Source organism: Symphalangus syndactylus, chromosome 8 (assembly GCF_028878055.3).
Source record: "Symphalangus syndactylus isolate Jambi chromosome 8, NHGRI_mSymSyn1-v2.1_pri, whole genome shotgun sequence".
NCBI lineage: Eukaryota > Metazoa > Chordata > Mammalia > Primates > Hylobatidae > Symphalangus > Symphalangus syndactylus.
The window spans coordinates 72460966-72486300 of record NC_072430.2 but is presented as its reverse complement, the minus strand read 5'-3'; the positions used below and the strand labels follow the sequence as shown (position 1 = coordinate 72486300).

Genomic DNA, 25335 nt, shown 5'->3' with positions numbered 1-25335 from the left:
TTTTCTGTTATATGTGACTAGACCTAATTCCCACTGACATAGAAGGAGAGCAAAGAAAAGAGGCAGTGTCATGATAGAAAAAAAAAGTTTTTTTTTTAAATTGACAGATAACATTGTATATACACAACATGATGTTTTAAAACCTATATATATAGTGGAATGGCTAAATCAAGCTAATTAAGATGGAATTCCTCACAGTTGTCATTTTGTGGTGAGAACACTTGAAATCAGCTCTCTTAGAATGTTTCAGGAATACAATGTATTGTTATTAAATATAGTCATCATGTTGTACAACAGATCTCTTGAACTTCTTCCTCCTATCTAACTGAAATTTTGTATCCTTTGACTAACATCTCCCCAACTCCCTCCCTACCACAACACTAGCCCTTGGTATCCCACATTCTACTTTCTACTTCTACGAGTTTAACGTTTTTAGATTCCACACATGAGCGAGATCATGTGGGATTTGTCTTTCTGTGCCTGGCTTATTTCACTTAACATCATATCCTCCAGGTTCATCCATGTTGTCTCAATGGACAGGATTTCCTTCTTTTTAATGGCTCAGTAGTATTCAATTGCATATATATGCCACATTTTGTTTATCCATTAATCCATGGATAGCACTTGGTTTGTTTCCATGTGAGTGGTACTACTATGAACACAGGTGCACACAAATATCTCTTTGATATCCTGATTTCAATTCTTTTGGATTTATACCCAGAAGTGGAATTGTTGGACCATACAGTAATTATATTTTTATTTTTTTGAGGGACCTTGATATGGTTTGGGTCTGTGTCCCCACCTAAATCTCATATGGAATTGTAAACCCCAGTGTTGGAGGAGGGGCCTGGTGGGAAGTGATTGATCATGGGGGTGGATTTCCCCCTCGCAGTTCTTGTGATAGTTAGTGAGTTTTCACGAGATCTGGTTGTTTAAAAGTGTGTAGCACCTCCTCCTTCACTCTTCCTTCTTCTGCAGCGTGCCTGCTTCCCCTTCGCCTTCCACCATGATTGTAAGTTTCCTGAGGCCTCCCCAGCCATGCTTCCTGTACAACCTGCAGAACTGTGAGTCAGCTAAACCTGTTTTCTTTATAAATTACCCGGTCTCAGCTGATTCTTTATAGCAGCGCAAGAAAGAACTAATACAGACCTCCATACTGTTCTCCATAATGGCTGTACGAATCTACATTTCTACCAACAGTGTGCAATGGTTCTCTTCTCTCCACATTCTCACCAACATTTATCTTTTCTCTTTTTGATAACAGCCACTTTAACAGTTGTGAGGTGATAGCTCTCTGTGGTTTTAATTTGCATTTCCCCACTGATTAATGATGTTGGGCATTTTTTCATATACCTGTTGACCATTTGTATGTCTTCTTTTGAGAAATGTCTATTCAGGTTCTCTGCCTATATTTTTCCTGTTGCCCAGGCTGGAGTGCAATGGTGCAATCTCAGCTCACTGTAACTTCTGCCTCCTGGGTTCAAGCGATTCTCTTGCCTCAGCCTCCTGAGTAGCTGGGACCATGGGCGTGTGCCATCACGCCTGGCTAATTTTTGCATTTTTAGTAGATACAGAGTTTCGTCGTGTTGGCCAGGCTGGTCTTGAACTCCTGACCTCAAGTGATCCACCCACCTCGGCCTCTCAAAGTGTTGGGATTACTGGCGTGAGCCATTGCACCTGGCTCTATTTTTAAATTGGGTCATTTGTTTTCTTGCTATTGATTTGAGTTCCCTAAATATTTTAAATATTAATCCCTCATCAGATATATGGTTTGCAAATACTTTCTCCCATTCTGTAGGTTGTCTCTTCACTCTGTTTACTGTTTTCTTTGCTATGCAGAAGCTTTTTAGTTTGATGTAATCCCATTTATCTATTTTTGCTTTTGTTGCCCGTGCTTTTTGGGTCATATTAAAAAAATCATTGCCCAGAGCAATGTCATTGAGCTTTTCCTGTATGTTTTCTTCTAGTAGTTTCACAGTTTTAGGTCTTATGTTTTTTTTTTTTTTTTTTTTTTTGATGGAGTCTCACTCTGTCACCCAGGCTGGAGTGCAGTGGTGCGATCTCGGCTCACTGCAAGCTCTGCCTCCTGGGTTCACACCATTCTCCTGCCTCAGCCTCCTGAGTAGCTGGGACTACAGGCACCCGCCACCATGCCTGGCTAATTTTATTTTGTATTTTTAGTAGAGACAGGGTTTCACTGTGTTAGCCAGGATGGTCTTGATCTCTGACCTCGTGATCCGCCCGCCTCGGCCTTCCAAAGTGCTGGGATTACAGGCATGAGCCACAGCGCCCAGCCTAAGTCTTTATTTTGAGTTGATTTTTGTATATAGTGTGAGGTAAGAGTCTACTTTTATTCTTCTCCGTGTGGACATCCAGTTATCCCACTATTGTTTATTGAAGAGACTGTCCTCCCCCCCGTGTGTTCTTGGCACCTTTTGTGAAAATCAGTTGGCTGTAAATATGTGGATTTATTTCTGGGCTGTCTATTCTATTCCATTGGTCAATGTATCTGTTTTTATGCCAGTGCCATGCTGTTTTGATTACTATAACTTTGTAGTATATTTTGAAGTCACACAGTGTGATGCCACCAGCTTTGTTCTTTTGGCTCAAGATTGCTTTGGCTATTAGGGTTTTTTTTTGTGGCTCCCTATAAATTTCAAGATTTTTTCTTCTGTTTCTGTGGAGAATGTTATTGGTATTTGGTAGAGATTTCATTGAGTCTGTAGATCTCTTTGGGTAGTATGGACATTTTGACAATATTAATTCTTCTACTCCATGAACATGAATATCTTCCCATTTATTTGTCTTCTTCAATTTCTTTCTTTCTTTTTTTTTTTTTTTTTTTTTGAGATGGAGTTTCACTCTTGTTGCCCAGGCTGGAGTGCAATGGTGTGATCTCAGCTTACTGCAACCTCTGCCTTCTGGGTTCAAGCGGTTCACCTGCCTCAGCCTCCTAAGTAGCTGGGATTACAGGCATCTACCACCACGCCTGGCTAATTTTTTGTAGTTTTAGTAGAGACAGGGTTTCTCCATGTTGGCTAGGCTGGTCTTGAACTCCTGACCTCAGGTGATCCACCTGCCTCGACCTCCCAAAGTGCTGGGATTACAGGCGTGAACCACCTCAATATTTTATAGTTTTCAACATCTATATCTTTCACCTCCTTGGTTAAACTTATTCCTAAGTATTGTATTGTATTGTATTTATTTTTGGCACAGAGCTTTGCTCTTGTCACCCAGGCTGGAGTGCAATGGCATGATCTCAGCTCACTGCAACCTCCGCCTCCCAGGTTTAAGCGATTCTCCTGCCTCAGCCTCCTGAGTAGCTGGGACTACAGGTGTGCACTACCACACCCAGCTAATTTTTGTATTTTTAATAGAGACGGGGTTTCACCATGTTGGCCAGGCTGGTCTTGAACTTCTGACCTTGCCCGCCTCAGCCTCCCAAAGTGCTGGGATTGCAGGCGAGAGCCACTGTGCCCAGCATGTTTTATTTTATTTTCTGAGACGGTCTCACTCTGTCACCCAGGCTGGAATGCAGTAGAATGAACATGGCTCACTGTAGCTGCAGCCCCCTGGATTGAAGCAATCCTCTTGCCTCAGCCTCCTGAGTAGCTGGAACCACAGCTATGTGCCACTATGCCCAGCTAACGTTTTGATTTTTTTTTGTAGAGGCGGGGTTTTGCCATATTACCCAGGCTGATTTTGAATTCCTGGGCTCAAGTGATCCTCCTTCTTTAGCCTCCCAAAGTGCTCTAATTACAGACACGAGCCACCGCACCTGGCCTATTTTTTTTTGTAGCTATTGCAGATGGGATTTTCTTGATTTCTTTTTCAGATAGTTCACTGTTAGTGTATAGAAACACTGTTGATTTTTGTAATTGATTTTGTATACTTCAACTTTACTGAATTCATTTATTAGTTCCAGCAGTTTTTCTGTGGAATCTTTAGAGTTTTCTATATATAAGTTCATGCTATCTGCAAACAGAGACAATTTGACTTCTTTCTTTCCAGTCTGGATGCACTTTATTGTTTTTTCCTCTTGGCTATTACTGCTCCGGCTAGGACTTCTAGTACTATGTTGAATAGAACTGGCCAGAGGGGGCCTCCTTGTCTTGTTCCTGATCTTAGAGGAAAAACTTTCAACTTCTCCTTACTGAGTATGATGTTATTGAGTATGATGTTAGTTATGGGTTAGTTGTATATGGTCTTTACTGTGTTGAGGTACATTCCTTGTATACCTAATTTGTTGAGTTTTTATTATGAAACAATGTTGATTTTGTAAAATACTTTTTCTGGATTTATTGTAATAATATATGGTTTTTCTCCTTCAGTCTGCTAATATGTTGTATCACATTTATTAATTTGCATATTTTGAACCTTTCTTGCATCTCAGGGATAAGTCCCACTAGATCATGGTGAATCATCTTTTCTTCTGGGCTGTTGAATTTTGTTTGCTAGCATTTTTTTGAGGGTTTCTTTAAATTTTTTGTGGGTACATAGTAGGTATACATATTTATGGGTTACAGGAGATATTTTGATATGGGCATGTAACGCATAATAATCACATCAAGGTAAATAGCATATCCATCACCTCAAGCATTTATCCTTTGTGTTTCAAACAATCCAGTTACATTCTTTTAGTTATTTTTAAATGTACAATTAGATTATCTTTCACTCTGTTGTGCTAGCAAATACTAGGTCTTATTTATTCTTTCTAACTATTTTTTGTACCCATTAACCATCCCCCTCCCCTCACCCTGACTACCCTTCTCAGCCTCTGGCAACCATTCTTCTACTCTCTATCTCCATGTCCATGAGTTCAGTTGTTTTCATTCTTAGCTTCCACAGATAAGTGAGAACCTTTACTGAGGATTTTTGCATCTATGTTTATCAGGAATATCAGCCTGTAGTTTTCTTTTTTTGTAATGTCCTTATCTGGCTTTGGTATCAGGGTAATGCTGGCCTCATAAAATGAGTTTGAAAGTATTCCCTCCTCTTCAGTTTTTTTGAAAGAGTTTGAGAAAGATTGGTATTAGTTCTTTAAATTGTTGGTAGAAATCAGCAGTGAACCATCAGGTCCTGGGCTTTTCGATGGAAGATTTATTATTATTATTATTAATCTTCTTACTTGTTATTGGTCTCTTCACATTTTCTGTTTCTTCAAGCTTCAATCTTGGTAGATTATATGTGTCTATGAATTATCCATTTCTTCTAGGTTATCCAATTGGTTTACATATAATTGCTTATAATAGTCTCCTATGATCCTTTTTATTTCTACTGTATCAGTTGTAATATCTCCTTTTTCATTTCTGATTTTATTTATTTATTTGAGATAGAGTCTCACTCCGTCACCCTGGCTGGAGTGCAATGTGTGATCATAGTTCACTGCAGCCTTGAACTCCTGGGCTCAAGGAATTCTCCTGCCTCAGCTTTCCAAGTAGCTGGGACTACAGGCACAAGCCACCATGCCCAGCTAAGTTTTCTTTATTTTCTGTAGAGACAGGATCTTGTTTTGTTCCCCAGGCTGGTCTTGAACTCCTGGCCTCAAGTGATCCTCCCACCTCAGCTTCCCAAAGTGCTGGGATTACACATGTGAACCACTGTGACAGGCCTGATTTTATTTATTTGAGTCTTCTCTTTTTTTCTTAATCTAGCTGAAGGTTTATTGATTTTGAAATCTTTTTAAAAAACAAACTCTTCATTTTGTGATATGGTTTGGCTGTGTCCCCACCCAAATCTCATCTTGAATTCCTACATGTTGTAGGACGGACCTGGTGGGAAGTAATTGAATCATGGGGGCAGGTCTTTCCTGTGCTGTGCTTGTAATAGTGAATAAGCCTCACAAGATCTGATGGCTCTATAAGGCAGAGTTTCCCTGCACAAGCTCTCTCTTTGCCTGCTGTCATCTATGTAAGATGTGACTTGCTCCTCCTTGCCTTCCACCATGACTATGAGACTTCCCTAGCCATGTGGAACTGTAAGTCCATTAAACCTCTTTCTTTTGTAAATTGCCCATTTTTAGGTATCTTACCAGCAGTGTGAAAATGGACTAATATGTTTTGTTAATATTTTTTGTTTGTATAGTCTCTATTCCATTTATTTCCACTCTTATTTTTATTATTTTCTTTCTTCTACTAAATTTGAGCTTAGTTTGTTCTTGTTCTTCTAGTCTCTTGAAATGCAATGAGATATTAGATTGTTTATTTGAGATCTTTCTTCTTTTTAGGCATTTATTGCTATTGACCTCTGCTGCTCATCTTGTAAATTTTTGTTTTTGTTTTTTAGAGAGACAGGATCTCACTCTTTCACCTAGGATGGAGTCCAGTGGTGTGATCATAGCTCACTGCAGGCTCCAACTCTTGGACTCAAGTTATCCCCCTGCCTCAGCCTCCTGTGTAGCTGAGACTACAGGTGTGCACCACCACAAACAGCTAATGCATCTCATAAATTTTGATATGTTATGTTTCCATTTTCATTTGTCTCAAGATATTTTTAATCTACCCCACCCCCTCCTTTTTAGAGATTGGGGTCTTGCTATGTTGCCCAAGCTGGTCTGAAACTCCTATGCTCAAGCAATCCTCCTGCCTTGGCTTTCCAAGGTGCTGGGATTGCCAGTGTGAGCCACTGTGCCTGGCCTCTTAAATTCCCTTTTAATTTCCTCACTGACCCATTAGTTGTCTAGGAACATAATATTTAATTTCCATGTATTTGTGAATTTTCTGGAGTTTCTCTTGTCACTGATTTCTAGTTTTATACCATTGTAGGCAGAAAAGACACGAGATAATTTCAATCTTCATAAATTTGTTAAGACTTAGTGTTTGTGGTTTGACATTTGATCTATCCTGAAGAATGTTCTATGTGCACTTGAGAAGAATGTGTATTCTGCTATTGTTGAATGTATGTCAAATCTGTATATATCTGTTAAGTTTATTTGGTCCAGAGTGTAATTTGAGTTCAATGTTTCCTTATTGATTTTCTGTCTGAATGATCTCTCCATTGCTTCAAGTGGGATATTGAAGTCTTCTATTACTATTGTATCATAGTCTATTTTTCCCTTCAGATCTATCCCTATTTGCTTTATATATTTAGGAGCAGCAGTCCCAACCTTCTTGGCACCAGGGACTGATTTCGTGGAGGACAATTTTTCCACAGGTGGGGAGAGGGAGGACAGATGGTTTTGGGATAAAACTGTTCCATCTCAGATCATCATCAGGCATTAGACTCTCATAAGGAGTGCACAACCTAGATGCCTCACATACACAGTTCACAATAGGGTTCACACTGCTATGAGAACCTAATGCCACTGCTGATCTGACAGGAGGTGGAGCTCAGGCAGTAATGCTTGCTCACCTGCTGCTTATCTCCTGTTGTGTGGCCCAGTTCCTAACAGGCCACCGACTGGTACTGGTCTGTGGCCCAGGGGTTGAGGACCCCTGTTTAGGAGCTTTGATGTTGGGTGAATATACATTTACAATTGTTGTACCCTCTTACTGAATATTGAATTGACTTGTTTCATTGCATAATGAGCTTCTTTGTCTCTTTTTATAGTTTTTTTTTTTTTTTTTTTTTAGATGGAGTTTCCCTCTTGCCACCCAGGCTGGAGTGCAGTGGCATGATCTCAGCTCACTGCACCCTCCACCTCCCAAGTTCAAGTGATTCTTATGCCTCAGCCTCCTGAGTAGCTGGGATTACAGGTGCCCATCACTATGCCCAGCTAATTTTTGTATTTTTAGTAGAGATGGGGTTTCACCATGTTGGCCAGGCTAATCTTGAACCCCTGACCTCAGGTGATCCACCTGCCTCGGTCTCCCAAAATGCTGGCATTACAGTGGTTGCCACTGTGCCTGGCCTTCTTTTTATAGTTTTGATTTAAAGTCTGTTTTATCGGATATAAGCACAGCTACTCCTTCTTTCTTTTGTTTCCACTTGCATAAAATGCCTTTTTCCATCCCTTCACTTTCAGTTTATATGTCTTCTTACAGATGAAGTGAGTCTCTTGTAGGCAGCATATAATTGGGTCTTTTTAAAAAACAAAATCCATTCAGCCACTGTGTGTCTTTTGATTGGATAATTTACTACATTTACATTCAGGGTAATAATTGACAGATTAGGACTTAACTGCCATTTTGCTAATTGTTTTCTGGTTGTTTGTAGATCGTTTGTTCCTTTCTTCCGCTTTTGCTATTTTCCTTTGTGTTTAAGAGATTTCTGTAGTGGTATGTTTTGATTTTTTACTCTTTATTTTTTGTGTATCTACTATAGGTTTTTGCCTTGTGGTTACCATGAGGCTTATAAAAATATCTAATAGTTATAACAGGCTATTTTAAGCTGATAATAACTTAACTTTGATTACAAAAAAAACTCTGCACTTTTACTCCACTTTCTCATTTTGAATTTTTGATGACACAATTTACATCTTTTTTTCTTTTTTCTTTTTTGAGACAGAGTCTCGCTCTGTCACTCAGGCTGGAGTGCAGTGGCGTGATCTCTGCTCACTGCAAGCTCCGCCTCCCAGGTTCACGCCATTCTCCTGCCTCAGCTTCCCAAGTAGCTGGGAGCACAGGCGCCCGCCACCACACCTGGCTAATTTTTTGTATTTTTAGTAGAGACGGGGTTTCACCATGTTAGCCAGGATGGTCTTGATCTCCTGACCTCGTGATCTGCCTGCCTCGGCCTCCCAAAGTGCTGGGATTACAGGCGTGAGCCACCACGCCCAGCCACAATTTACATCTTTTTATATTGAATATCCCTTAATGAATTAATCAGCTATTATTGTTTTTAATAATTTTGTCTTTTAGCCTTCATACTAAAGATATAAGTGACTTATATACCAAAATTACAGTATTAGAGTATTATGAATTTGACTCTGTACTTACTTTTATCAGTGAGTTTTATACTTTAATATGTTTTTGTGTTACTAATTTGCATCCTTTTCTTTCAGCTTAAATAACTCTTTTTAGCATTTGTTGTAAGACACATCTGGTGGTGATGAAATCCTTCAGCTAAAACAACCTTTTTATAAAGATGGGAGATACTATAACATATTTTTAGAATAATAGGAATAATCCTGCAGAGGAAGAATTTGATGATGCAGAACAGAGAGGGTATAATCAGAGGAGCAAAATCTGTGTGTAAAGAAGAGAGATTGGAGTCTAGTATACAAATGGGGGGATTGGTCTTTGATAGTAGTGAGAAAAATTTATCTACTGTAATAGGTGAGAAGGTAGGCAGGCTACAGATCCAAGTAGTTTGATAGCTTTGGTAAGGGAAGATGAATCAGTTGTCAGTTGGATTCTTCTATTTTCCAAGTGAAATATAAAGTGACTTATAAAATTAATTATGGTCATTTCTAAAATGGAGATAATAGCGTTTGCTTCCAAGGGTTAATGTTCATGCGTGTAGTCCCCCTAAAGTACGTAGGCCATGGCTAAGATTTGCTGTACTGAAATCTTGACTAGGCCGAATAGCTCAGCAAGAAACAAAACTCAGAACTAGCCAAGTTATGTAAGATGCTTCGTATGTGTTTCATAACTACGTTGTATTTCTATGGCACAGAAACAATATATGAACCTAGAATGCAGGTGTTGTTAGTTGTAGTGACTACGTCTGATAAACACTCTCTCCCAAGGTCCCCAAAAGAAGAAAGATCTGCTGTTCTCTGCCCTTACTAATGAAATCACTGAACTTTAGGTGCCATTCCATGAGTAACGTGGGAAAGTCTGGGAAGCTATTCCGCTTTTTTCTCATTTTCAAAGTCCTCATTCTCTCACCTTCAAAGTCCTTGAACTTTGGCCAGCTCTTATAGCCTGTTCTAGCCTATGTGTTCACTTTGGAATTTGTGTTATCATTTGATTTGACACAGGTTGTTGGGGAAAATGAATGGTTAAAACAGTGCATTAAATTAGTTACATCTTTTGTGTAATAGGAAAAAAACAAACTATTTTTTCCTACTATGCTCTCAACATAACACTTCTGGAACAAGATATGTGAGCTTCTCTTTCATACCAACCAATTCTTCGACATCAACTGGGTGTCTTACAATTTAATTCAGTCCTGACACTATCTACCTGGGGTTAGGGTCAGATCTCACAAATTATGGGCTCAGTCCCACAGACTTCAGATGCCAGTGGCAAGTCTGGATCTTTGGAATTTCTGACCAACTAGCTATAAATTGGAGGTTCCCTTGACCCCATCTCAGGTTTGATAATTTGTTAGAGCAGCTCCCAGAATCAGGGAAACACTTACTTAATGTTTACTGATTTATTGGCAAGAGTATTACAAAGTATACAGATGAACAGCCAGATGAAGAAGTACATAGGGCAAGGTATGGGGAAAGAGGCATGGAAGCTCCTTGTCCCCTGGGGGTACCCCACCCTTCAGTGTTCAGCAACCGTGAAGCACTCCAAATACCGTTCTTTTGGGATTTTATGAAGGCTTTATTATATAGGCATGATTGATTCATTGGCCATTGGTGATCAATACAAACTTCAGCTCTTCTCTCCTCATGGTGGTGGCAGAAGCACTGGCTGAAAGTTCCAACCCTCTAATTACACGGTTGGCTCCCCAGCATCCAGCCCCTATTCTAAGGCTGTCCAGCCCCCAGCCACCAGTTTTCTCCTTAGAACACAAAAGACACTTATCACTTTGGAGATTCTGAGGGTTTAGTTCTTAAGTCACAGTATTCATCAATCCCGCTTGGTTCTTGTTATAATTCCCTTATGCTTAGAGGTCATACGGAAAAATGTCACATCCAATGAGGGAATCCTTATGACAATGTCTTTGGGATGGCTTTCTTGTGGACTCACAATTTGCAGTTGGTTGGGAGCCCACTGCCTCAGCTGAGTGATCATTCCTAATATTGGGTAGAAACCTGTCTTCAGGTTAGGTTTTACCTATTGATAGCTATTCTGCTTTCTAGAGTTACATAGGTCTTTATATATGGTGATCATTTTCATTTCACCAGGTTTTCTCTTCAGGCTAAACAACCACTAGAACAATGTTTTTCAATGTAGGTTCTTTTGCTTCAGGATCAACTAAAGATCTCAACATCTCTGGGATGGAGCTCCAGAATTTGCATTTCCAATTAGCTTACCAAGTGATTCCTCTGCACTCTAATGTTTTAGGACCATTGCACTAAACTATATAAGTCTAGGGACCATACCCCTCTTTCTCACCACTGTAATCCCCACACTTAGCACAGTGCCTAGAATTTAGTGCTTGATAGTTATATATTGACTGACTGACTGAATGAATGGATGAATTCTGGCAATTGGTATAGATTATCTCTTGAGAAACCATATTGCCTTTACCTTAGGCAATGGTTCTCAAACTTTTTGGTTTCAGGACCCCAAAGGGTTTACCATAGAAACTTCTAGAAAATGCAAGACTATACAAGCACATTTCCTGTTAGCCATTAGAGTGATGATGTTATCACATGTCTTGTAGCCTCTGGAAAACTCCTCTGCATACTCAGAATGAAAGTAAAATAGGCAAAACAAAACAAACAAACAAAAAAATTTGGTATTAGGCAGGGCACCATGGCTCACACTTGTAATCCCAGCACTTCGGGACACCAAGGCAGGCAGATCACTTGAGGCCAGGAGCTCGAGACCAACCTGGCCAATATGGCAAAATCCCATATTTACCAAAAAAATACAAAAATTAGCTGGGCGTGGTGGTGCATGCCTGTAGTCCCAGCTGCTCAGGAGGCTGAGCCATGAGAATCGCTTGAATCCAGGAGGGGGAGACGGCACTAAACCAAGATCGCACCACTGCACTCCAGCCTGAGCAACAGAGAGAGATTGTGTCAAAAAAAAAAAAAAAAAAAAAAAAAAAATCTTGGCATTATTATGAAAATAGTTTTGACCTCCTAGACTTCTTGAAGGGACTATACTACACTTTGTGAACTACTGCCTGAGGGGATATTTTGGCTGCAGAGGCAGTATAAAATATAGTGGTTAAGAGCATGAATTCCAGAGTAAAGTCAACTGGATACAAATTGGCTCTGTCGCTTACTAGTTATGTGACATTAGTAATCTGAGACATTACTCAGCCTTCCTGTGCTTCATTTTTCTTATGTGTAAAACAGAGATGATAACAGTGCTTGCTTCTTAGGGGTACTGTGAGGACTAAATGAGTTAAAACACTAAAATGCTTAAGACAGCGCCAAATATATGTTAATACTAAGCATGACAAAGGTCCATGTAAATATTGTTATTAACAATGTCTTTATTATTATCATTATAGATACTACATGGTTGTGCATAACTATTATTACCCCAGGCCCCTTCCGAAGGCCTTTTCGTGAACACAAACCATACTTGCAGCCCATTAGTCCTGCAACCCAGTGGCCAGCCAGAATCAGAGGCCACAAATTTGGACAACAGTTCTCTTACTCCTTTTCTGAGTTATTTTTAAACTCCCTGACTCTGTGTGTTGCAAAAGCAACTTTATTGCAAAAGCAACTTTTAGTCTGTATCTTCTAATATAATTTTGTGGTGTCCTCATTCTCTTCCATTTCTGAAAGATACTCCTCAGCGAGGCATGGTGGCTGGTACCTGTAGAATCAGCTACTTGGGAGGCTTAAGTGGGAGGATCGAGGCAAGAGGAACTCTGGAGGCCAGGAGTTCAAGGCTGCAGTGAACTATGATTGTACCACTGGACTCCAGCCTGGATGACAAAGGGTGACCCTGTCTTTAAAGCAAAAGGAATTTCTCTCCTACAATAATACATATTTGACTCTGCTAGACAACTATGCAAGAGATTTTTTAAAAATTTCTTTTTTCCCCTGCCTTTTGAACCACCATGCCTGGCTTGTTTTTATTTTTATTTAATTAATTAGTTAATTTTTTGAGACGGAGTTTTGCTCTTATTGCCCAGGCTGGAGTGCAATGGCACAATCTCGGCTCACCGCAACCTCCACCTCCCAGGTTCAAGCGATTCTCCTGCTTCAGCCTCCCGAGTAGCTGGGATTACAGGCATGTGCCACCATGCCTGGCTAATTTTGTGTTTTTAGTAGAGACGGGGTTTCTCCATGTTGGTCAGGCTGGTCTCGAACTCCCGACCTCAGGTGATCTGCCTGCCTCAGCCTCACAAAGTGCTAGGATTACAGCCGTGAGCCATCGCGCCCGGCCCTATTTTTATGTTTTAGAGGCAGAGTCTCACCATGTTGCCCAGGCTGGCCTCAAACTCCTGGGATCAAGTGATCCTCTCTCCTCAGACTCCTGAGTAGCTGGGACTATATATGGATGACACCGCACCTGGTCAGCATTTGTTTTCTTTATTTTTTAGAGATGTTGGCAGGGGGAGGAGTTCTTACTATGTTGCCCAGGCTGGTCTTGAACTACTCGCCTCAAGGGATCCTCCTGCCTCAGCCTCCCAAGTAGCTGAGATTACGGGTGTGAGCCATATTCCCAGCTCAGATTTTTAAAAAATGTCTAAGCACATGTTTACTGGTCTCTCTGAACATCCTCCTCCTCACTCTTCCTCCTTCATTTTAATAGTTTCTAAATTGTTTGATGTTATTTATCTTTAAAACTCTTTCAATTTTCCCCCAACTAAAGGTTTCATTTAACCAGTAAGAAGAATTTTGGGGGCTAGGCACCGTGGCTCATGCCTGTAATCCCAACACTTCTGGAGGCAGAGAGAAATGGATCACTTGAGGTCAGGAGTTCAATACCAGCCTGGCCAACATGTTGAAAACCCGTCTCTACTAAAAATACAAAAAGTATCCAGGTGCAGTGGTGCGCACCTGTAATCCCAGTTACTTGGGAGGCTGAGGCAGGAGGTTTGCATGAACCTGGGAGGTGGAGGTTGCAGTGAGCTGAGATCATGCCACTGCACTCCAGCCTGGGTGACAGAGTGAGACTCTGTTTCAAAAAAACAGAAGGAAAAAAGAATATTTGACTCAATATATTGATAATATTGAGCTCAATATATGTAAGAGAATCTTTTAAAAATATTTAAAACTCAGATTATGAAAGTAATATATGGCTGGGTGCAGTGGCTCATGCCTATAATCCCAGCACTTAGGGAGGCCAAGGTGGGTGGCTTGCTTGAGTCCAGGAGTTCGAGACCAGACTGAGCAACATGGTGAAATCCCATCTCTACTAAAAATACAAAAAATTACTGGGCATGGTGGCTTATGCATGTTGTCTCAGCTACCCAAGAGACTGAGGTGGGAGAATCACCTGAGCCCAGAGGTCAAGGCTGCAGTGAGCCGTGATTGCGCCACTGTACTCCAGAGCCTGGGTGACAGAGTGATCCCTTGTCACATAGACAGAAATAAAAGAAAATATAAAAATTAAAATGAAACAAAAAAATAAAGTAATGTATATTCACTAGAGAAATTTTGAAAATACATTTTTTAAAAAGTAAATAAAATTCACTTATGATCACTCCATTGAAACATAACCACTAATAATATATTGGCATATATTCTTTCAGTAGTTTTTTTCTATGCAATATGTGTATTTTTGCAATAAAATTGAGATCACTCAAATATAGTGTTTTGGTTTAATAATATACAAATATATGATGGCCACTTCCCCTGTTTCATTAGATATTATTCTACAGCATGTTTTAAAAGGACTCGAGTAATCTAGGATTGCTGTAGAAAAATTAGAACATTAGTCGTAAATGACCACCCATGGACAACTAGAGTAATTTGATATTTATCTTTCCATACCTTTTTTTTCTGTGCATATACTTGTAGAAAAACAAGACCAACTATTTCTACTGTGGGTTTTTTGTTTTGTTTTGTTTTTGTTTTGAGACAGGGTCTCACTCTGTTGCCCAGGCTGGAGTGCAGTGGCACAATCTCGGCACACTCCAATCTCTGCCTCCCAGGTTCAAGCGAGTCTCCTGCCTTAACCTCTCAAGTATCTAGGATTACAGGTGCGTGCCACCATACCCGGCTAATTTTTGTATTTTGGGTAGAGACGGGGTTTCACCAGATTGGCCAGGCTGGTCTCGAACTCCTGGCCTCAAGTGATCTGCCCACCTTGGCCTCCCAAAGCACTGGGATTGCAGGCGTGAGCCACCATGCCTGGCCCTCTACTGTTTTGTAAGATGCTTTTTTTTTTTCCTATGATAAAATTCACATAATATAAAATTCACCATTTTATCATTTTAAAGTGCACTATTCAGTGTGGCATTTCGTACATTCATAGTGTTGTGCAACATCACCATTATCTACAGTAGTTCAATAAAATTTTCATCATTTTAAAATTCCATAACCATTATAAGCATTCATTCCCCATTTTCTCCTTTCCCCAGCTCCCGCTAACCTTAACATGCTCTTCCATTTCCATGGATTTATCTGTTTTGGATATTTCATATAAATGAAATCATACAATATGTGGCTTTTTGTGTCTGCTTTTTTCACTTAGCATAATATTATATAGGTTCATATATGCTGTAGCATGGTTAAATAATAAATATGTCATTTCATCATATGGATATATATCACATTTTGCTTATCCATTCATCAGTTAATGGATATTTGAGTCATTTCCACTCTTTGCTGTTGTGAATAGTGCTGCTATGAACATTCATGTGCAATTGAGCACCCATTTGGTATATACCTGTGAATGGAATTGCTGGTCATATGGTAATTCTGTGCTTAACCTATTGAAGAGCCACCAAACTATTTTCCACAGTGATTGCAGCATTCTATATTCCTACCAGCAATATATGAGGGTTCCAATTTCTCCACATCCTTGTCAACACTTGTTATTTTCCTTTTTTACTGAGACGGGATCTCTGTTGCCCAGGCTGGAGTGCAGTGGTGTGATCATGGTTCATTGCAGCCTTGACCTCCCAGGCTCAAGGGCTCCTCCAACCTCAGCCTCCTGAGCAGCTGGGACTACAGGCACATGCCACCACGCCCAGCTAATTTTAAATACATTTTTATAGAGATGGGGGTCTCACCATGTTACCCAGGCTGGTTTTGAACTCCTAGGCTCAAGCAGTCCTCTCACCTTGGCCTCCAAAAGTGTTGGTATTAAATGCGTGAGCCACCATGCTGGCCTATTTTCCATTTTTTAATAGCTCTTCTAGTGGGAGTGAAGTGGTAAAGTGGTATCTCATTGTAGTTTTGAATTGCATTCCCTATTCAACATCATTATCATGTCCTTGTTGGCAATTTGTGTAGCTTTTTTGGAGAAATGTCTATTCAAGTCATTTGCCAATTTAAAAATTTAATGCAGTATGCTTTTCACTTAAAAATATACTACGGGCTGGGTGTGGTGGCTCATGCCTGTAATCCCAGCACTTTGGGAGGCCAAGGCAGGTGGATCGCTTGAGGTCAGTGAGCCAGGATGGTGCCACTGCACTCCAGCCTGAGTGACAGAGTGAGACCCTGTCTCAAAAAAGCAAAACAAAACAAACAAAAAAAGGTCAGTTACTTTACTGTTGGATATCTAGACTGTTTGCCTTTTAAGGTTTTAAAATTAATCCTGTAATGTACATTTCAGTAAGTAACTCTTTGCACATGTCCAAGGTTATTCCTGGGAAAAGTTTTTTTTTTTTCTCCCAAGTTTCAGACATAATCAGTGTCATCCCCAGCACAATACATCAAAGTGATTTTGTGCATTTAGAGGAGAACTATTTCCTGTTTAAGTGTAAAATTGTGTGGGTGGCTTCTGGAAGACCTTCATTGTAAGCAGCTTTATGGTGAAACATGTCATTTAGAAGTCTGGACCTCCTTTTTTAGTTTGCTATAATCTATATTCGCTGAATATAGATTATTATAATACAATATAATTTTGTCTTTATTGATAAATAAAATACAAGTAAAATAAATAAAATATAAATATATTTTGTCTTTATTGATTACTATAATATTGGGACCCAGTTTCTTCCAGGGTTCTGACTTATGTCTTCTGTCCCAGCTAACATCTTGATTGAACAATGCCGAATGCTGGACATACAGCACTGCTCCAGTACCTCTGGCTTTAATAAATATGAAGGGGGATGAAGCTTGAATGCTTCTTGACCCCAACGAGGATCTGGTGGAACATGTGAGTGGTGGCAGCCTCCGGTCCGAAAGGAGGAAACAAACCTGCCTGTCAGGCCCTGGATTAAGTACTCCCTGCACTCTATTCCTGAGAAAAATTCTTTTTTTTTTTTTTTTTTTTTTTTTTTTTTTTGAGACGGAGTCTCGCTCTGTCGCCCAGGCTGGAGTGCAGTGGCGCAGTCTCGGCTCACTGCAAGCTCCACCTCCCGGGTTCACGCCATTCTCCTGCCTCAGCCTCTCCGAGTAGCTGGGACTACAGGCGCCCACCACCACGCCCGGCTAATTTTTTGTATTTTTAGTAGAGACGGGGTTTCACTGTGGTCTCGATCTCCTGACCTCGTGATCCGCCCGCCTCGGCCTCCCAAAGTGCTGGGATTACAAGCGTGAGCCACCGCGCCCGGCCCTCCTGAGAAAAATTCTTAGAAGCAGAATGGCTGGGCCAAAGTAGGCAATGCTTAATCTGTAGATACAAGTCATTAAATTGCTTTCCATTAAAGTTATACCAATTTATAGTCCTACCAGAAATATAAGAAAGTGCCCATTTCCTTGCATAATCATCAACAATGGGTTTTATGCATTTGAAAATGTTAATCATCTGATTGGCATAAAATGGCACCTTATTGACTGAATTCTTTTTCTTTTTATTGTTTTAGAGATGGAGTTTCACTCTATCCCCCAAGCCATGGAGTACAGTGGCAAGATCCTGGCTCACTGCAGCTCAAGGACTCAGGGAATCCTCTGCCTCCTGAGTAGCTGGGACTACAGGTGTGTGCCACTATCTCATCTAATTTTTTATCTGTAGAGATGGGGTCTCACTGTGTTGCCTAGGTTGGTCTAGAACTCCTGGCCTCGAGCAGTCCTCCCGCCTTGGCCTCCCAAATTGCTGGGATTATAGGCATGAATCTCCTTGCCTGGCCTATTTTTATTTTTTAGAGACAGAGTCTCACCATGTTGCCCAGGCTGGCCTCAAACTCCTGGGCTCAAGCCATTCTCCCTCCTCAGAATGCTGAGTAGCTGGGACTATATGTGCACGACACCTGCACCTGGTCAGCATCTTATTGCTTTAAATTGCATTTATTTAACTACTATGAATATAAATAATCCTTCATAGATTTATTGGCCATTTAAATTTCTTTCTTTTGGGAAAATTGGCTATTTTGTCTTTATCAATGTTTTATTCTTTTCAATATTAATACTAACAATCTTTTAGCTATATGTTATTCTCTGTCATCCCTCCTTCCTCAACTTTTCATTTGAATTTTACCATTATTGTGATTTTTTTTTTTTTTGCATAAAAAGTTTAAAATTTTTGCTGGGTGTGGTGGCTCCCACCTGTAATCCCAGCACTTTGGGAGGCCGAGGATTGCCTGAGGTCAGGAGTTCGAGGCCAGCCTGGCCAACATGGTGAAACCCCATCTCTACAAAAATACAAAAATTAGCCAAGCGTGGTGGCATGCACCTATAATCCCAGCTACTCGGAAGGCTGAGGCAAGATAATTGCTTGAACCTGGGAGGCAGAGGTCACAGTGAGCTGAGATCATGCCACTGCACTCCAGCCTGGGCAACAGAGTGAGACACCATCTCAAAAAAAAAAATTTTTTTTTTAAGTATAGACTGTGTATAGAGTACTAAGGGAGCATTGAAGGCCATAATCATGATGGTGGCCACAGAGGCCAAGGGAAGCTTCCCAAAGTGGGTGAGTACTGAGCAGAGGGAGTCCTGACGGACAGGTGTGGGGCTAGGACTGGATACAACAGCCTAAATAAGGCATGGAAGTAAGAAATATATATGCTAAAGTAGAATTTTTGACTCAATTATTCTGACATCATATGACTTTGACTTCCCGCTGGTGGTTTCGTTTGTGGCAGGCCAGGTCTCACTAATGCAGGCCTCCATCACAACTGTTTCAGTACTGACTGATTGGTTTAGTTAAATATTATAAACTAAAAAAAGCCAGTGCCCTTATACAAAGGCTGGAATGTTTTGCCTAGGCCTTTCCTAGGCCTTAAAGCATGACAAAATAAAGGAATTCTTAACAGGACCCATTTAGGATTAAACAAGTTTCACTGGGGGTCTGAAGAAACTCCCCAGGCCTCCACAAACAAGTTTTTTGGATGTCTGAAAGAACTCCCCAAGCCTCGGTGATTTAGTAGGAGACAAGCTAAGGGTAATCACCCCAAGACCTGGACCCATTTAGTTAAGTAATCTAATTTACTGAGGCTTCAGAGGAAAGTCTTCAGGACTCAGACTTTAGTTATAGATTAAAAGAAGTAAATCACTTATGTCTTTAGACAAATGCGCACTTACACATAGACATATAGCTTAGAAGGTATATAAGCTCTGGAAAACTCTATAATTTTGAGTTGGTCTGGCAATAATTTCCAGGCCTTCTCCCTGTAACTGGTTACAGAAATAAAACTCTCTTCCACTGGCTGGGCAGGGTGGCTCACGCCTGTAATCCCAGCACTTTGGGAGGCCTAACTGGGTGGATCACCTGAGGTCAGGAGTTCAAGACGAGCCTGGCCAACATGGTGAAACCCTGTCTCTACTAAAAATACAAAAAAATTGGCTGGGTGTGATGGTGGGCGCCTGTAATCCTAGCTACTCAGGAGGCTGAGGCAGGAGAATTGCTTGAACCTGGGAGGCAGAGATTGCAGTAAGCCAAGATCATGCCATTGCACTCCAGCCTGGGTGACAGACTGAGACTCTATCTCAAAAAACAAACAAACAACTCTCTTCCTACCCAGTTCATCTGCATCTTATTATTAGGCCCGGAAAAATAGCAGCCCAACCCTCAGTTTGGTCCGGGAACAGTTTTTTTATTGACATCTCACTAATGTGTGCAACAAACAGCCCTGAACCTCACCCAGCCCATCACTGAGTCAGTGCTGTCATCATCATCATCCTTGGGATAATCAAAAAGAACACACACACACACACACACACACACACACAAGGAGGGAGAGGGAGAGAATGAAGCGCAAGGATGAGATGGAGGAGTCTGTCATACATATTAATTAATAATTTAGTGCTTGCTTCAGTAGCACATATACTAAGATTGAAACAGTACAGAGAAGATTAGCAGGGCCTGTGAGCAAGGATGACATGCAAATTCTTGAAGCATTTCATATTTTGTGCAGTACCAGAAATCATTTCACTAATTGCTGAGTAGCACTAAGGAAACAGTGTGAGTCAAAGCAAAATGGGTGGAACCCAATATTGAATTGTGATTTTCACTACACAAGAAAAACAATTAGGCGGTGTTCACTGGTTGTGGCCTGAAGGAGTCCTACATCTGCAGTCAAAGCTGGAGGTGCATCCCCTCACCTCAGGCTGTGACAAATACCCAAGCCATGTCCCAAGGCCTGCAGTGGCCTCCAAGGCCCAATTCATGTTCAAAGAGCGAATAAGACAAAGACTCAAGAAACATCTGTTAAGAAGAAAAACATTTTTTGATACAAACAGGAAAATCAGATAGTGTCCAGGCTTTTTGCAACTGAGAATGATAAGGACCTGGGCTGGAATCTGTAAGTTGCCTACCAAAGCTGTGTAACCTCAATAGAGGCCAGAGAGTGGTGACATTTGAGGACCAGTTCCAAGAAGAGACAAATATTTTGAAACTTAAGTCAGAAATGGCTGGTAAAGAAAATGTCAACAGATTCATGAGAAGCAAAAATAATACAATGGTGGTAAAAATCGTATTCCTTTAAAACCTTCTAATGAACTGACCAATTCAACTATAGTAATTGTCACACATAAATGTGAGGATAATAATCAAACTTTGAAGTTGTTACCAACTGAAGATGACCCCTAATGTCAACATATGACATTAATGTAAGACATTTCACCTTAACAATAATAGTAAACAGAAACAAATGATTGCAGAAAAACAAAAGCAAGAGGTTGACACGCCCAAGAAGTCTATGATGGAATCTTATTGAGGCCAAATTGTTCAGTCTAAGTTTAATTCATTTAGAAAACCTCTACAAGTCAAAGATGAGAGTTCTGCAGCAACAAAGAAATTTTCAATTACTGTTCCTAAAGCCACAGAGCCTCAGCTTATAAACACCAGCAGGATAACAGTGAAAAGTAATAGAGTCTCAAATATAACTGCTACTGTTACCACACAATGGGTGAGTTGGTTGCTTGGCCAGTGACAGTCCAATGACCACAACCAAGGAAAATTTAACAAGGGGATTTCATTACTTGCAACAAGTAAGGAGAATACTGGGGATAATTCCCAAAGCACCTCCTCTAGGAACAAAGCTAAAAACAGGGCTTGTATTGGGCAGCTTAGCTGAGTCATTTATGTAGAGGTGGAGTAAAGTCATCAATCATGCTTCTTCATATATCACATATATAGAAAGTGGCAAAAAAACTCCTTGGGTAGGACTTTTTGTATGGTAATGTGGGGAGTTTGTCAAATTCCTCTCCAATTCAGAGGGCATCTCTGGATCGAATGGGTTTTGTTTTCTTCTTCCTGGAACTTTTTGAAACAACAAAAACTCAAGGTGCAACAGTGTGTACTTGTTCGCAGTGTGTGCAAGGACCCTGGGTTACACTAAATTTAACTTGGGATACACCAAATGTAGTGCTAAGTTTGTGTGATCTCTTATTAGAAGTCATCCAACAATACCCAGGACACTGTGAAAGAAGGCATCAGTAGAATCTCAGCCTTGTTTACAATCAGGAAAAGGTCTCATAAAAAAGAATTATTACAATCAAAAACAGTTTTATCTAGGGTCAAAACCAGTTCTTCTCAGGACATAGAAAAGAAATAAGGCACAATCAAGAAGCATGGCATCTGATCTATTGGACAAGTGGTTGCCAAAATAAAGAAAGTTTTAAAAAGAAAAAAAAAAAAAAAGGAGCATGGCTCACACCTATAATCCAAGCACTTCGGGAGGCCGAGGTGGGTGGATCACCTGAGGTCAGGAGTTCGGGACCAGCTTGGCCAACATGATGAAACCCCGTCTCTACTAAAAATACACAAATTAGCCGGGCATGGTGTCAGGAGCCTGAAATCCCAGCTACTTGGGAAGCTGAGGCAGGAGAGTTGCTTGAACCTGGGAGGCGGAAGTTGCAGTGAACTGAGATTGCGCTGTTGCACTCTAGACTGGGCAACAAGAGTGAAACTCCATCTCAAAAAACAACAACAACAACAACAACAACAACTATTTTTTTACAGACAGGGTCTCATTATGTCGGCCAGGCTGGTCTTGAACTCCTGGTCTCAAGGGATCCTCCTACCTCAGCCTCCCAAAGTCCTGGGATTACAGGTGTGAGCCACCGCCCCCACTCGTGCTTCATCTTCTAATGCCAAACTGATAGAAAAATCAAAACCTATTGACCAGTGAAGACATACTATAGCAAAACCAACTGCTGATGGTAGATCAACTCAATCCAAGGAAAACTCGGAAGAGAGAAAAGCTCATCTGAATGAGTGGAAAGCTGGCAAAGAAAGAGTGCTGAAAAGGCCTCCTAACTGAATAGTTACCTAGTGTGAGCCTTAAGAACAAAATGAAAAACCAGTTGGGTCCTTTTGGACTACCATGGCAGAAGATGAACAAAAATTATTTACAGACAAGGTAAGCAACACATTTTCTGAATGCCTAAACCTAATGAAGGATGCCCAGAAGAAGAAATACTGGTCACACTGAACAATCTGATTAAAAATATTCCAGATGCCAAAAATCTTGTAAAATATTGAATATGTCTTGCACATACTGAACCAACCCCAAGTCCTATTGAAAGTATTCTTGCAATCTGTAAGAAGGCCATTCTGGCAGGGGCTCAACCTATTGAAGAGATGCGACACACAATTGTAGATATTCTACCAATAAAGAGTTAAGAAAATGTCAATTTTGGAGAAAATATTGAGGAGGCTTGTGCAACCAAGGAACAAGTCCAAGAAGTCAACACTGAAGATACAACTGTTAATCTAGAGTCAGGAAAACCAGAAATGGGGAATAGACATCATATTTTTTTGTATGCTTCCACAAGCACTGAAGAGAACAGACATGGAAATGTGCTATTTCAATATTCTGAAAAATAGCAAGATGACAAAACAAAAGAGCCAACCAATGATGTTAAAATCCCCAATACAGAAACTAGGGCAAGTTGCTTAATTAAATATAATGTATTTACTATGCCATACTTGCAAAGTGTAAAAAAGAAGGTGCAATTTGATTAAACAAATTATACATCTAAAGAGCTGAAGTTTTAAATACCAGTGAGATGTTCTCAATGTCAACATAAAACTTTAAAATTGCCAGGTATGTTAAAAGACCATTATCCTTGAGTGTCTTCACTGGAAGAGTTAACAGAGTTGGGAAGTGATACTGATCCCTTTGTATGCTGTCCTAATGCAGCACTATGCTGAATGTACTCTGAGACTGAAATAACAGATGAAATAGAGAGCTCTGGTAAGGAAAAAAAAGTATCAATGTTACCTCCCTCAAACTGCTATCACCAAATCATGAAGTGCAAGACAGGGGACATGGGAGATGACGCCGAAGAGTGGGAAGGAGCCAAATCACAGAGGTCCACGCACCATTTTAAAATGCCTGGACTTACGCTTGTGGGCAATGGGGAGGACCGAAAAGCTTTTAAGCAGGGAAGCAACATGATTTAACTGCCAAGGAGATAGGAGGAAATGCTCAAACCTGTCTCTCTGAGCTGGGGGTTGGGTTGGATTTTATAAGCATAGGGTAATGAGGTGTGATCTGATTGCATTTTGCAATGACATGATGCCAGGAGGCATGATATGACTGGATCCTGCCATGGGGTGATGCCAGAGCTCATCTGATTGGATTCTGGATCCTGCTATGCGGTGTCTGCTTCTCAATTCAGTCCTCCCCACCCTTCTTGGTCTGAGCACTCAGGTTTCCCCTGTGGTAGAACATGTGTTCATCTGGGCATGCTCAGGTTACATGACTTTCAACCTGGGGTCCATGGCAACCGAGAAATAACTTACAACTTTGCTACATAAAAGTTGAACCAGATTGGCCTGATGTGGTTACAATGATACAACACAGAAAATTCAGAAAAATGGGGTAGGGGGCAAAAGCTAGGGCAAGAATTCAGATTTTGGATGTGCTGTTTGGTTATGGTAGATCTTCGTAGGTCTTTTTAAATACAAAGATCTTGAGAAATTAGACATTAAGTTCTTAAAACCTTTCTTATCATATCCTTCTAAGGCATTGTTTTTCAAAGAAAGAAGTAATTTTGCTTCCCAGGAGACATCTGGCAATGTGTAGAGATATTTTTGGTTGTCACAACTGGAGGGAGGGGTGCTACCGACATCAAGTAGGTAGGGCCCAGGGTTGCTGCTTAGCATTCTACAATGCACCAGTCTTCCATAAAAAAGAATTATCTGGTCCAAATATCAATAGTGCCAAGATGGATACATTCGGTTCTAGGGACTAGAGGAATACCAGCATCTTACTTTACAATTTTGTCCAGGGCCAGACATTGGAGAGTATGAATGGGTCAATTAAAAAACATCACCACCGCTGAAAAGCCAATGTAATCTGAGTGTTGGCAGAGAAATTAAAAGTTATCTAATTCAACCACTCAGCTGATATTTGAATATTTGCTTCAATAACCTGTCATTGCATGAGAAAGTTTATTGCACAAAATAGCTCTAACATATCCACAGGCTGAGAGCCCAACTTGAAAGCATTTCATCTTTTGAAAGGTGTTCAGTTTCTATTTTTCAGTCTAAAATTGGCCTCTATACTGGACCCAGTTTCACTTCTTAGTTATGCAAAGAACAATTTCTTTTCATCATAATTATCTTTGAGGCTTATAAAAGCATAAATTCTCTTTCTTCTGTGCTATGACTTTAGCTTTACATAAAGAATAAGAGTGGGCTGGGCGCGGTGGTTCATGCCTGTAATTCCAGCACTTTGGGAGGCTTGGTTATGTGGATTGCTTGAGCTCAGGAGTTGGAGACCAGCCTGGGCAACATGGTGAAACCTCTTCTCTACAAAAAATACAAAAATTAGACAGATGTAGTGGCACACATCTGCAGTCCCAGCTACTTGGGAGGCTGAAGTGGGAAGATGGCTTGAGCCCAGGATGCGGAGGTTATGAGCCAAGGTCACGCTACTGCACTCCAGCCTGAGGCAACAGAGCCAGACCCTGTCTCCAAAAAAAAAAGGAATAAGAGCGAGCACATAGCATTTTCTTTCTATATAAAGAGAGCACATAACGAGGCAAAGCAAATAAAATTATATTTTAGTAGTTTGGACTCGGGTAAAAACAAGAAAACTTTATAATGGCAAGGGGAAGCTGTCAAGAATCAACAAAGAAAA

The 25335-nt window shown here is 40.6% G+C and overlaps 1 protein-coding gene, 1 non-coding gene and 1 pseudogene across 2 annotated transcripts in view; all 3 read left to right on the top strand.

The window, feature by feature from the left end:
- ZNF219 (zinc finger protein 219) overlaps positions 1-25335 on the top strand; it is an 85738-nt gene that overhangs the window by 42125 nt on the left and 18278 nt on the right. The window lies entirely within an intron of this gene.
- Positions 18672-22938, top strand: LOC129488766 (cytoskeleton-associated protein 2-like; annotated as a pseudogene).
- On the top strand, positions 20046-20152 carry LOC129488914 (U6 spliceosomal RNA). The gene has a single exon (XR_008659759.1). It is a non-coding gene; the product is annotated as a U6 spliceosomal RNA (small nuclear RNA).